Source organism: Nerophis lumbriciformis, linkage group LG23, assembly GCF_033978685.3.
Source record: "Nerophis lumbriciformis linkage group LG23, RoL_Nlum_v2.1, whole genome shotgun sequence".
In the NCBI taxonomy this organism is placed as follows: Eukaryota; Metazoa; Chordata; class Actinopteri; order Syngnathiformes; family Syngnathidae; genus Nerophis; species Nerophis lumbriciformis.
In genome coordinates, this window is record NC_084570.2 from 40,767,133 (window position 1) to 40,781,660 (window position 14,528).

At 42.7% G+C, this 14,528-nt stretch overlaps 1 protein-coding gene across 2 annotated transcripts in view; it reads left to right on the forward strand.

Annotated features, from left to right (window-relative positions):
- Positions 1 to 11,478: 11,478 nt before the first annotated feature.
- The window catches only part of rbbp8l (retinoblastoma binding protein 8-like), a 61,086-nt gene continuing 58,036 nt past the window's right edge, over positions 11,479 to 14,528 (forward strand). For both annotated transcript variants that reach the window (XM_061985384.2, XM_061985385.2), the window contains exon 1: positions 11,479 to 11,619. The gene's annotated coding sequence lies outside the window, so the exon portion shown is untranslated. The remainder of the gene's footprint in view (positions 11,620 to 14,528) is intronic.

Here is a 14,528-nt window from a genome sequence, read left to right on the forward strand (position 1 = left end):
TGTTTGGCAAATACAAGTCTTTGGTATCATCAATTCTAGTATCTATGGCCGTGTTTGTAGCAATACTGACGTTGTGTGGATGTTGTTGTATTCCCTGTCTGCGTTCTCTGCTTAACCGTCTGGTTACCACAGCGATTAGCCCAGCAGATGATAAAGCTGTTCAGATTCACTTCCTGGCGGACGATAAGGAAGATGAATCTGATGATGGGGATACCTACCTGGATGGTGTTCCTGATCTGTTTCCAGACCCGAGTAACGATGAGAAAAATTGATGTTGAACTCTGAGTGTAAACATAACTTTGTCGTAAGGAAATTAACCATTAACTGAAAATTGCAAGAAGAAGTTATTAGGGATAAGGAGATTATGGGAACGTTTTTGCGATAAACAGGGGGGAAATGTTGGAATAATTGTTTGTAAGTTATCACAAAAGAAATGTTGTATTATGAATGCTGTATTTCGAGGCCTAACAAGAGGATGAAAGCTCGTGAAACGCCACTGTGATTTCAGCACGGACAGATGGCAGGATGTGCTCAACTCCTGGAGGAACTCTCTTTGAAGTGTTAAACGAACTCTCTTTGAAGTAATTCACAAACTCTCTTCCAACTATTTGGTCAACGCTATTTACGACACGCTGCCCTCTTGAAGTCACTGTGGACAGGAGACGGGAGGGGTTGTCCATTGTCCTCCAACACCTGCCCCAGCTGGATCCAGGAAGAGCCCAAGCCCGAGAAGTCCTCTTCTTGGACTTCAAAGCGACCGAAAACAATGTTTTACATACCTCCCCATTCCTATTGTGACATATGTTGGTGCGTGAACATGGAACATCTGAATTAAAAGAGGAGACGAGAACCTTCTTCGTCAGAGCGTGGTGCAGGACTGTGCAGAGAGTGCAGCGGCCATGTCTTTCCTCAATATTGAGTCCAAATTGAATTCTGTCTCTGTTTGATTCTTTGCCTTTTGTCCTGTTTAACAGATGTCCTGTGTTTGAACGTGACAGTTACAATTCCAGGTGACTCACTCACAGTAGCGTGCTTACTTCCTGTACAGTGTGTCTCACTCTAAACGTTCCCCCCTGCAACATATATTAATATGCTGGAGTATCAACGTAACAATCATATTGTAACATCCTTTCTCTTTTTTTTTTCTTTTTTCAAAAGAGATTACTTTACCTTAACCCTATCCTGCCTAATTATATAGAAAAAACATAGTATTGCAAAATACAATAAAACTTAGATTGTAGACATTCTATAAAACAGTCACAGTAGAAAATGAAAGTATCATCTTACTTACAAACTAACCCAGGATGAAAACAAAAAATAACAGTTTCACCTGTCATTCTTTACTTTTACAGTATGGTTTTCTTTTTGTCTTAACAGAGAAATTTCACATCAAATAGCAAGATATTTGTATCTTCCCTTTATGTTTTCTAACACAACTAAAATAACATGTAACCCAGCAATTTGTTACAACTGTTTTCAAGCTTTAAAAGTCATTGTGTATAGTCTTTCAGAAAATGTGGACGAAAAACTCTACGACCTGCTCTGGTGACAGCAACCGACTGGTCATCTCTACGTTGCTGAATATCCATCGTAGTCGTGTCACTGAATGTTCCTGATTGCAGAGGCGGGGCAGATGCTTCATGGCTGCGCCTGAGGTGTCGACGGTTCCTCCGCAGAACAGCACCTGACTCCAACTTCACCTCGTAAGACCTGGGGTGCACCTCCTTCATCACCTTTGCGACTTTCCAGATTTTACACAGCTCAAAGGGCTGAACTCTCACACTCTCTCCACTCTTCAGACAACCCAAGTCCTTGACTGAGCGGTTGTAATATCTTTCCTGCCTCAGTCTGTTGCCTTTTAGTCCCTGCTCACAGTCCATGACCCTTGGTGTCAAGAGGGTATCTTTTGTTGGCAGTAGGTTCCGAGTCCTCTTACTAAACAGTCTCTGTGCAGGGCTTGTCTCCAGGCCTTGACTGGGCGTGTTTTGATGATCCAGCATAGCCAAGTATGGATCTTGCCCCGCAGCTTCAGCTTTTAGCATGAGTCGCTTGGCCGTCTTTACAGCGGACTCGGCCATCCCATTGCCCTGTGGGTATCCCTAGAATGAAGTTCTGTGCGCAAACACCCACCTTAGGCTGAATCTCTGGAACTCTTCGGACGAATATTGTGGCCCATTGTCTGACACAACCACCTCCGGTATGCCATGTCTTGCAAAGTGAGCCTTCAGCTTATGAATTACAGTGCTGCTTTTTGTGTCCGGCAGGTAATCTACCTCCCAGAAATTGGAGTAATAATCTACTGTAATCAAATAATCCCTGTTTTTCCATTTGAACAAATCCGTTCCAGCTTTGGCCCATGGTCTGAACACCATATCATGGGGTTTAAGTGTCTCTCTTGGCTGCTTGGATCTACTGATCTACAAATGTCGCACTTTGAAACAAAAGTCTTGACCTGGTCATTCATACTTTGCCGATATACACATTCATGTGCTCTCCTGAGACATCCTTCAACTCCTAAATGTGATGAATGAATGCGGCGTGTAAGATCAGTTCTCAGTTTATCAGGTATAACTGCCCTTTCGCCCCTTAATACAATACCATCCTGTACACTAAGTTCATCCTGAAATGAAAAATAGTGCTGAATGTCACGTTGCAGCTCTTGTTTAGTCCTTGGCCAACCTGATAGAATAAAGCCTACCACTTTCTGCAGTTTTGCATCCTCTCTAGTGGCATCTCTAATGACAGCTAATCTCTCAAGCGATATAGGCAAGTATTCCACCATGTTCACAGTCTTGACCTCAGTCTCAACATCTCCTTTCGTGCTGTCTGGCAAATATGCCCTACTCAAAGTATCCGCTAATAGCATTTCTCGCCCAGGCAAATACACAACATTTATGTCATACTTTTGCAGACTAAGTAGAATCAACTGCAATCTCTTAGGTGCACAAAGGAGTGGCTTCTTGAGAATATTTTCTAGTGGCTTGTGATCACTCTGCACTGTCACTTTCCTGCCATAGGTATACTGATGGAATTTTTCCATAGCAAAAACAATAGCCAAACATTCCTTCTCTATCTGCGCGTATCCTCTTTCGGTAGGAGTGAGAGCTCTACTACCAAACGCCTCAGGATTGCCTTCCTGAGTTCAAGCAGTCCCTAGGCCAGTGTCTGACGCATCACATTGTAGTATCAGTTTCATATCCTGGTCATAATACTTTAACACCGGTGCCTTAGTTATTTTGTCTTTAAAGTTAAAGTTAAAGTACCAATGATTGTCACACACACACACTAGGTGTGGAGTCTCTGGAACACTGACTCTTGCACATCTGTCCATTCCCACATATTGTCTTTGTGTGTAAGTTGTCTCAAAACCTCACAGTCATCAGATAGATGATCAAACAATTTGGACAAGTAGTTTACCATACCTACAAGCCTCTGTACCCCTTTAACATCAGTTGGACGGGGCAGTTCGCTAATTGCTCGCACTTTATCAAAGTCAATCTGAAGACCATCTGCAGTCAGCAGATGACCAATGTAGGGCACAGACTGTTGCCTCAGTTTAAACTTGTCAGCATTTAGTCTAATGTTTTTCTCCGTGCATCTAGCCAGGAAACACCTAAAGTTTGCATCATGATCTCTTTCTGCTTCTTCCTTTGTCTCACCTTCCCCCGTAATAAGCACATCATCAGCAATAACATATATACCATGGAGACCCTCAAGCGCCTGTATGAGTTTTCTTTGAAAAACTTCAGGAGCCGGACTGATTCCCATCGGCATTCTGAGCCAACGGAACCGGCCAAATGGGGTAGCAAAGGTTGTGATTCTTCGCTCAGCTTCACGTGCCAAAAGCCATGCTTGACATCGCACACTGTGAACACCTTTGCTTTCGAAAGCTCCGGAAGTATGTCATCAATGGTAGGAAGAGGAAAATGGCTTCTTTTCAGCGCCTTGTTCAGCGGTTTAGGATCAATACAAATCCTAGGTCTTCCATTTGGTTTCGTCACCGTCACCATGCTGCTTATCCAGTCAGTGCTACATTCTACTGGTGCAATAATTTCTTTATTTTGTAGTTCTGCTAGTTCTTTTTTCAGTGGTGTCAGCAGAGCTACTGGCACTCTGCGTTTAGGCAGTTTCACTGGGGGTACACTTCTGTCCAGTTCTATGTGGTACTCACCCTCCAAGCATCCCACACCACTGAAAACATCCTCATATTCCACTTTGATGTTGTCCAGTGTCATGCCTCTCTCGACGTTGTCCTCGACAGCACAATGTCCTTTAACAATACTGTCCATCGCTATAATGTTATGATATTGTACTTTAATCAGCTTCATGGCTTCACAGGCCTTCCTGCCAATCAAATTAAGCTTATCCTTCTGGTCCACCACTTGAAACTCCAATCTGTACAATTTATTGTTGCGAGGATTTGTGATTTTTTTTCCTTACACTTGCCCAGTGGCCATAGTATGCTCTTGTTGTACATCAACAACACCTTTTCTGTTGGCTCCAACTGTGTGTTTGGGCTCAGCAGTTGAATAGGTATAACATTACAGGTGGCACCACAGTCTATTTGGAAGTCAACCACTTTTTGGTTCAGCAACATACCTGCGAAAAGTTGCTGACTTTGAGCTTTGTTCTCCTGCATATGGTTCACCATTTCCTGGTTTTTACATGTGTCTGTTATCGTGGCAACGCCCTCATATGCATCAGTCTCCTCTGTTACAGCATGCACGACTCTCTGTCTTCTATTTTGTTCAGCATGTGACCTACATTTGGCGGCAAAATGGTTGTCTTTGCCACATTTCTTGCATGTCTTACCAAAAGCTGGACACAACTTCTTGTTCCTTGCATGTGTTTTACCACAAAAATTGAAACTGATCATATCTTTATGTTGCGGCACTTTCTGCACTGCATGTATTTCTACACCGTCTGTTCTTGCAGAGTTCTGCTGTTTTCTTTTGACAGCTCTGCCGCTCTGCATATTTGCAGGAACTTTTCCAGGGTTAAGTTTCCCTCCCTCAACAGCCTCTCTCTCATTGCAGAGCTGTGTGAGCCACAAACAATTATGTCTCTTATTAGGGAGTCCTTTATACCCATACTTGCCAACCCTCCCGGATTTTCCGGGAGACTCACGAAATTCAGCGCCTCTCCCGAAAACCTCCCAGGACAAATTTTCTCCCGAAAATCTCCTGAAATTCAGGCCGAGCTAGAGGCCAGGCCCCCTCCAGCTCCAAGCGGACTTGAGTGAGGACAGCCTTTTTTCACGTCCGCTTTCCCACAATATAAACAGCGTGCCTGCCCAATCACGTTATAACTGTAGAATGATCGAGGGCGAGTTCTTGGTTTCTTATGTGGGTTTATTGTTAGGCAGTTTCATTAACGTCCTCCCAGCGCGGTAACAACACACAACAACAGCAGTCACGTTTTTCGTCTACCGTAAAACAGTTTGTCTGCCGTAAACAGCAATGTTGTGACACTCTTAAACACGACAATACTGCCATCTACTGTACATGCATATGTGACAATAACATCTAGGGCTTTTAGAGAGTGCAGTGCACAACTGCGCACACAACAAGGAGACGAAGCAGAAGAACGAGGAAGATACAGCCGTGGCGACGCCGACGATGAGTAAGATGAAGAAATACGCTTGTAAGTTCCAAGCCGCAGCTGCGATTGGACCTGGATAGCCTCCGGGAAGAAATAGTGGACTACCAAGTTCTTGGCAGTGAAGATCTTCCTCAGGAAGCAAAGATTGACCGGTTTTGGGCCATGCTAGGGAGAGATGGAAGATTCCAGACTCTAGTGCATTTGATGAAAGCACTTGTGTGCGTGCCACACAGCAATGCATCATCAGAGAGGGTGTTCAGCATGGTTAGAAAAACAGTGACAGAGAATAGAACAAGGATGGACAATTCAACCCTTAACACAACAATGAGTAGATGAGTGTTATGTGTGTGTATATGTGTAAATAAATGAACACTGAAATTCAAGTATTTATTTTGTTTATATATATATATATATTGTTGCGTTTTGGACCAGTTGTTCCTCCCAGGGAATTCAAGTCACAATTCGCTCCCAAGTTCTTTCCGACACTTAAAGCTGAGTTGAAAAACCACCAGAGACAGAATAGGTATTTTGTTGTATATTCTCAAAGCTTTGCCAATATACATTGATTGAGACCAGTCTAACCCTAGAACATTCTATTGCGCCTCCCAAAATGGTCTGTCTTCCCGATCCCACCACCCTCTCTCTCGTCCCATCTCTGTAGACAAAACAAATGCTAGCCATAATACATTCCAAAGAACTCAAGGTTTACACACACAGTTTACTTGCTGACAGAGCATCAAGAGAAGAAATGGAAAACACGAGCTGTTTTCAAATATGACAAAGAAATGGAAGAAGTACAACTTAAATTCGGATATATGTAAATATCTGCCTCCGACAATTTATATATATTCAAAATAAATGTATATATTTATATATAGCTAGAATTCACTGAAAGTCAAGTATTTCTTATATATATATATATATATATATATATATATATATATATATATATATATATATATATATATATATATATATATATATATATATTCACGGTGGCAGAGGGGTTAGTGCATCTGCCTCACAATACGAAGGTCCTGAGTAATCTTGGGTTCAATCCCGGGCTCGGGATCTTTCTGTGTGGAGTTTGCATGTTCTCCCCGTGACTGCGTGGGTTCCCTCCGGGTACTCCGGCTTCCTATCACCTCCAAAGACATGCACCTGGGGATAAGTTGATTGGCCCCCCGCCACCCCAAAGGGAATAAGCGGTAGAAAATGGATGGATGGATGGATATATATATATATATATATATATATGAAATACCTGACTTGGTGAATTCTAGCTGTAAATATACTCCTCCCCTCCTAACCACGCCCCCAACCACGCCCCGGCCCCACCCCCAACCATGCACCCCCCACCCCCCACCTCCCGAAATCGGAGGTTTCAAGGTTGGCAAGTATGTTTATACCTCCAAAATTGCACGTGTTTGCCAAAACTTTCAAATCTGGGACATATTTTCTTCCAATCCTTGATTGCGCACAAAAAATATGTACCTTTCTACTGTCTCGTTCAGTTTAGGGTAACAATGTCCATCAAACAGCAACATCATCGAGCTCACAGTTCTCCTCGCCGATCCACTGCTGCCCTCCAGCGTGTTCAGCAGCTCCCTTCCACCTTTGCCGATTAGGTAGTAGAAAAGTTTCACCTTCATAACCTCCTCTGCTTCCGGCATCGTCAGTTCCATGTAAAGAGTAAACTCCTCTTTCCAACATTTCCACGACTTCGCCAAGTTAGCAGAGTCCAAACGAAGTATTGGCGGAGGTCTCTGTTGCTCCATTTCCGTTTCACTCACGTCACTCGATGCCGCGGTTTCTGTCAGCTCCGGTCCCGCTAGCTGTTAGTCGTTAGCCGTTAGCGACGCCTCTTCACGTTCGTGGCGGTCTGAAAGTTTAAATACCGCTGCCACCATGTTTCCCTCTTGTCCGTTATATTCCCAACCATAAAGACTGGACGGTTAGAGCAGTATTGTTGCTCACTTGTACTTTATTGGCAACTTCTGTGCAGTTACAATTCCAGGTGACTCACTCACACTAGCCCGCTTACTTCCTGTACAGTGTGTCTCACTCTAAACGTTCCCCCCTGCAACATATATTAATATGCTGGAGTATCAACGTAACAATCATATTGTAACACCAGCCAGCGACTAGCATTCCACTGTAGTTTTTAGCCAGTGATTAGTGCTCTAGTTGCTGCCTAAATTAGCGTTTTAGTTTTCAGCTAGCGATTACCACTTTAGTTGCCAGGTGACGATTAGCATTGTAGTCGTCAGTTGTCAGTTATCATTAGTGTTCTAGTTGCCAGCTTGGATTACCGTTCTAAATTATTCTAAATGAGCAATTAGCGTGCTAATCATACTTGCCAACCCTCCCAATTTTTCCGGGAGACTCCCGAATTTCAGTGCCCCTCCGAAAATCTACCGGGGCAATCATTCTCCCGATTTCCACCCGGACAACAATATTGGGGGCGTGCCTTAAAGGCACTGCCTTTAGCGTCCTCTCTCACCTGAAACCTTTACCCCTTAACAGCCGCATGCTGTCCAGGCGTCCGCTTTTCCTCCTTATAAACAGCGTCGCATAATAATATTGCATTGGATGGGTTTAACGATGGTCTTTACTCGAAGATGTCAAGAAATGCTGCCACGTTGTATGTTCTTTAAACTGGATTAATGATAACGCAAGGCATACTTGGTCAACAGTCATACAGGTCACACTGAGGGTGGTCATATAAACAACTTTAACACTGTTACAAATATGCGCCACACTGTGAACCCACACCAAACAAGAATGACAAACACATTTCGGGAGAACATCCGCACCCTAACACAACATAAACACAACAGAACAAATACCCAGAATCCCTTGCAGCACTAACTCTTCCGGGACGCTACAATAACATCTACGGCTTTTGGAGCTCAGTGCACAACTGTACACACAACAAGAAGGAGACGAAGCAGAAGAACGAAGAAGAGACACGGCGACGACGAGTAAGAAGAAATACGCTTGCAAGTTCCAATATGATTGGAAAAAATAATTTCATTTCATTCAAAAAACCTCGAAGGGGAAGGAGTATGCTGCCTGCACCTCAACAGGGCTAGCAATTAGCATTCTAGTTGTCAGCTAGCAATTAGTGTTCTAGTTGCCAGCTAGCAATTAGCGTTGCAGTTGCCAGCTAGCAATTAGCATTCTCGTCATTAGCTAGTGTTAGTTGCCAGCTAGTGATTAGTGTGCTAGTTGCTGCTTGGATTAGCCTTTTAGTTTTTAGCTAGCGATTAGCACTCTAGTTGCCAGGTGGCAATTGGCATTGTAGTCGTCAGGTGTCAATTAGCACGCTGGTTCCCGGCCAGCGATTAGCATGCTAGTTTCCAGAAAGCGATTAGTGGTCCAGTTGCCAGGTAGCAATTACCGTTCTCATCGTCAGTAAGCAATTAGCGTACTATAGTTGCCGTATAGTGATTGGTGGTCTAGTTGTCAGCTAGCGCATAGCGTTCTTGTGGCAAGCTAACTATTAGCATTCTCTTTGTCGGTAAGCAATTAGCGTGCTAGTTCCCAGGTACGATTAGTGGTCTAGTTGCCACATAGCAATTACCGCTCTCGTCGTCAGTAAGCAATTAGCGCGCTATAGTTGCCGTATAGTGATTGGTGGTCTAGTTGTCAGCTAGCGCTTAGCGTTTTCGTGCCCAGCTAGCTATTAGCAATCTCATCATCAGTAAGCATTTAGCATGCTGGTTCCCAGAGAGCGATTAGTGGTATAGTTGCCACATAGCAATTAGCGTTCTCGTCGTCAGTAACCAATTAGGGTGCTATAGTTGCCGTATAGTGATTGGTGGTCTAGTTGTCAGCTAGCGCTTAGCGTTCTTGTGGCCAGCTAACTATTAGCATTCTCTTTGTCGGTAAGCAAATAGCGTGCTAATTCCCAGGTAGCGATTAGTGGTCTAGTTGCCACATAGCAATTACCGCTCTCATCGTCAGTAAGCAATTAGCGCGCTATAGTTGCCGTATAGTGATTGGTGGTCTAGTTGTCAGCTAGCGCTTAGCGTTCTTGTGGCCAGCTAACTATTAGCGTTCTCTTTGCCGGTAAGCGATTAACGTGCTAGTTCCCAGGTAGAGATTAGTGGTCTAGTTGCCACATAGCAATTACCGCTCTCGTCGTCAGTAAGCAATTAGCGTGCTATAGTTGCCATATAGTGATTGGTGGTCTAGTTGTCAGCTAGCGCTTAGCGTTCTCGTGGCCAGCTAGCTATTAGCGTTCTCGTTGTCAGTAAACAATTAGCGTGCTAGTTCCCAGATAGCGATTAGTGGTATAGTTGCCACATAGCAATTAGCGTTCTCGTCGTTAGTAAGCAATTAGCGTGCTATAGTTGCCGTATAGTGATTGGTGGTCTAGTTGTCAGCTAGCGCTTAGCGCTCTTGTGGCCAGCTAGCTATTAGCGTTCTCGTTGTCAGTAAACAATTAGCGTGCTAGTTCCCAAGTGTCAGCTAGCGCTTAGTGTGCTGTATGGATGTAAGCTAGGGATTAGCGTTCTCGTGGCCAGCTAGCTATTAGCGTTCTCGTCGTCAGTAAGCAATTAGCGTGCTAGTTCCCAGTTAGTGATTAGTGGTCTAGTTGCCAGATAGCAATTAGCGTTCAAGTCGTCAGTAAGCTATTAGCGTGCTAGTTCCCAGATAGCGATTAGTGGTTCAGTTGCCAGCGAGCAATTACCGTTCTCGTCGTCAGTAAGCAATTAGCGTGCTATAGTTGCCGTATAGTGATTGGTGGTCTAGTTGTCAGCTAGCACTTAGCGTTCTCGTGGCCATCTAGCTATTAGCGTTCTCGTCGTCGGTAAGCGATATTAACGTGCTAGTTCCCAGATAGCGATTAGTGGTCTAGTTGCCACATAGCAATTAGCGTTCAAGTCGTCAGTAAGCAATTAGCGTGCTAGTTCCCAGATAGCGATTAGTGGTCCAGTTGCCAGCAAGCAATTACCGTTCTCGTCGTCAGTAAGCAATTAGCGTGCTTGTTCCCAGATAGCGATTAGTGGTCCAGTTGCCAGCAAGCAATTACCGTTCTCGTCGTCAGTAAGCAATTAGCATTCTATAGTTGCTGTATAGTGATTGGTGGTCTAGTTGTCAGCTAGCGCTTCGCGTTGTCGTGGCCATCTAGCTATTAGCGTTCTCGTCGTCGGTAAGCAATTTGCGTGCTAGTTCCCAGATAGCGATTCGTGGTCTCAGTGTCAGCTAGCGCTTAGCGTGCCGTATGGATGTAAGCTAGGGATTAGCGTTCTCGTGGCCAGCTAGCTATTAGCGTTCTCGTCGTCAGTAAGCAATTAGCGTGCTAGTTACCAGATAGCGATTAGTGGTCTAGTTGCCACATAGCAATTAGCGCTCAATAAGTCGTCAGTAAGCAATTAGCGTACTAGTTGCCGTATAGTGATTGGTAGTCTAGTTGTCAGCTAGCGCTTAGCGGGCCGTATGGATGTAAGCTAGGGATTAGCGTTCTCGTGGCCAGCTAGCGATTAACGGCGCTATACTGTAATATTTGAGTATTGCACAACAACGAAGTACATTTGGGAGCAGTGTATTTACTGTTTAAGAATCAGGAAACAGCTTCTTTCCACCACATAGTGCAAATAAATGCCCTTTTATGCACCCTAAAGAAGTTTCTTGCCTCTATGACAAGATGTAAAGTCTGATACAGCATATTGTCACAGTTTGTATTTCCAAGGTGTTCCTACCTATTGACAAAAGTTGCTCTCCAGCATTTAGTCCCGGCCCACTATCCTTCCGCCGGCTCTTATAACCGGTTGGGCGAGTTATGTGAGATTTCGGCAGAACCGGAATATCGAGGGAGAACCGGGCCTCGGCGTTTGTGTTCCTCAAGGGAACAACCGCTCGGACCGGTTTCCCCGGGGCGGGGAGGGTGGGACGCTGCGAGGAAGGACATTGTCAGCGAGCCCGTCGCCATTTGGGCTCCCTCGGCGAGGGACGAATCACTCCCGACCTTCTTGGAGCGGGCGGGAAAACCGGACGGCACCCTGTGGGGTGAGTTTGACGGGTGGTGCCTTCAGGGTCCGAAACCTTGGCGGGGAGGGGAGGGGGAAGGTGTCATGGCCGCTGCAGACTCGTTTAGCATGCGGGCTCATTAGTATACTGGACTGCTCATGCTATCATCGGTAATCGATTTTGTGTGTGTGTGTGTGTTTGTGTGTGTGTGTGTGTGTGTGTGTGTGTGTGTGTGTGTGTGTGTGTGTGTGTGTGTGTGTGTGTGTGCTCTTGTATTTCTACCCTTCTTGAGACATCATCAAGGAAAAGTAGCTTCCACATGAGGAGGTGTGAACAAGTGAGGACATAAATCATGTTCCCAATACGGAAAAACCATTGCATCTGATAGAGAATGTCTCATTTGGTGAAATCTATCACAACGAGGGTGGTCCCAAAAAGGAGGGATTTTTCAAATTGACTGTGTGTCGCTTTTAAACGTGCTCCCTCTCTGGTCAACATATGTAATAACAAGTGTGTGTAAAAATTTGAAGTGCACCCCCTCTGGTCAACTTATGTAATAACAAGTGTGTGTAAAAATTTGAAGTGCACCCCCTCTGGTCAACTTATGTAATAACAAGTGTGTGTGACATTTTGAAGTGCTCCCCCTATGGTCAACATATGAAAAAACAAGTGTGTGTAAAAATTTGAAGTGCTCCCCCTCTGTTCAACATAAGAAATAACAAGTGTGTGTAAAAATGTTAAGTGCTCCCCCTCTGTTCAACATATGAAATAACAAGTGTGTAAAAAAAATGTAAGTGCTCCCCCTCTGTTCAACATATGAGATAACAAGTGTGTGTAGAAATTTTTGAGAGCTCCCCTTCTGGTCAACATATGAAATAACAAGTGTGTGTAAAAATTGTAAGTGCTCCCCCTCTGTTCAACATATGAAATAACAATTGTGTGTAAAAATGTTAAGTGCTCCCACCTCTGGTCAACATATGAAACAACAAGTGTGTGTAAAAATTTGAAGTGCTCCCCCTCTGGTCAACATATGTAATAACAAGTGTGTGTGTAAGAAATTGAAATGCGCCCCCTTTGGCCAAAATTTATTTAAAAAAATATGTATATCGAAACATACTGTAATAACTTGAAGTAAATAATTAAGATTCAAAAACAATTGCAAACAGAAAATTAAAAATAAATTAACTAAAATGTTTCTTATAAAATTGGGAACAATTCCTCATATTATTTCTGTTTCTGTAATGTTGCAATGTTTTCTCGTGAAAAATATTATTTTGTATGTAAAATTATTACTTTTCAATGCAAAACGGCGACATTTGTTATATAAAATTCTGACTTTTATCACAATATTGCCATTTTTTTGTTGTTCTTGTAAAATAGTGAGATTCTTTGGAGTAAAATTATGACTTTTGTCATAATTTTTGCTGAGTAAAATTCAGATTATTATTATAATATTGCCAAAATGTTAAAGTGTTCTTATAAAATTGTGACTTTTGTCGAGGAAAATTACGACTCCTTTCATAAAAGTGCCAACATTTTAAGCTTTTTCTTGTAAAATTGTGACTGTTATTGAGTAAAATTCCAACTTTTATCATAATATTGCACAAATGTTCAGTTTTTCTTGTAAAATTTTGACTTGCGTTGAGTAAAATGACGACTTTTATTATAATACTTACGACATTCTAAGTTTTTCTTGTGAAATTGTGACCTTTTTCTTGTGAAATTCCAACTCACTTTTCACCTCAAGCTTTTTTATATTTGCATTGTATGTAAATATTTTTAATGTTGTAAATACACATCTTCATATATCTAGAAAGGGTGGTCCTGAAGAGGTGGGCATTTTTTAGAGGCCTCAAGAAGGTAACAAATACAAGAATGTGTGTGGGTGTGTGTGTGTGTGTGTGTGTGTGTGTGTGTGTGTGTGTGTGTGTGTGTGTGTGTGTGTGTGTGTGTGTGTGTGTGTGTGTGTGTGTGTCAGTCAGACAGGTCTTTTCCTGCAGCTCGGAGGTGATCTTTCTTGGCCCGACGTATCCCAACTTGTTGAGGGAGGGAGTGTTGAAAATACAAACTAATATTCATAACTTTTTCTTATGAGCCGCTTGTCGATACTAACGGAAACAAACAACGTCAACAAAGTGGTGAAAACCACAATAAACACTCAATGATAGACTCTTGAAATGTAAGAATGTGTAAAAAATGCTTCATAAATTGTAAGAAAATAGTGCAATGTGTGAAAATGTAAACATAGATCACTGCTTGATGTAGGTTTAGTTACAGCTGTGCTCTAAAGGGTGAGCCACATTGATCTGACTACTCCCCAATGAGCGCAGGATCCAACAAACATATAAGTGTTTTGTATCGGTAAATATTGATATTTGTGATGACCTAAGTAAAATAAGAGGTAGGAGTAACATGTATTTAATTCCAAATGTAACTTCCTCCCTCAGAAATCTCGACACAAGCATGGAAAACAAACAATGTCAACAAAATTGTAAAATCACAATAAGCTCTTAAAATGTAAGAATGTGAAAGAAATGCTTCATAAAGTGTAAGAAAATAGTGCAACGTGTGAAAATATGAACATAGATCACTACTTTATGTAGCTTTAGTTACAAGTTGTGCTCTAAAGGGCGAGCCACATTGGTCTGACTACTCCCCAGTGAGTAACGAACATGCATATTTAAGAAGTAGTACTTTATCACAATGTAAGTGTTTTATATTGTTAATTATTGATCATTGTTATGACCTATGGAAAATAAGAGGCGGGCGGAAAATATATTTGAATTCCAAATGTAACTTCCTCTGATTATAATCCCCTCAGCTTTAAAGGCAGAAAGGAAAAAACAAACAATGTCAACAAAATTGTAAAATCACAATAATCTCTTAAAATGTAAGAATGTGTAAGAAATGCTTCATAAAGTGTAAGAAAATAGTGCAACGTGTGACAA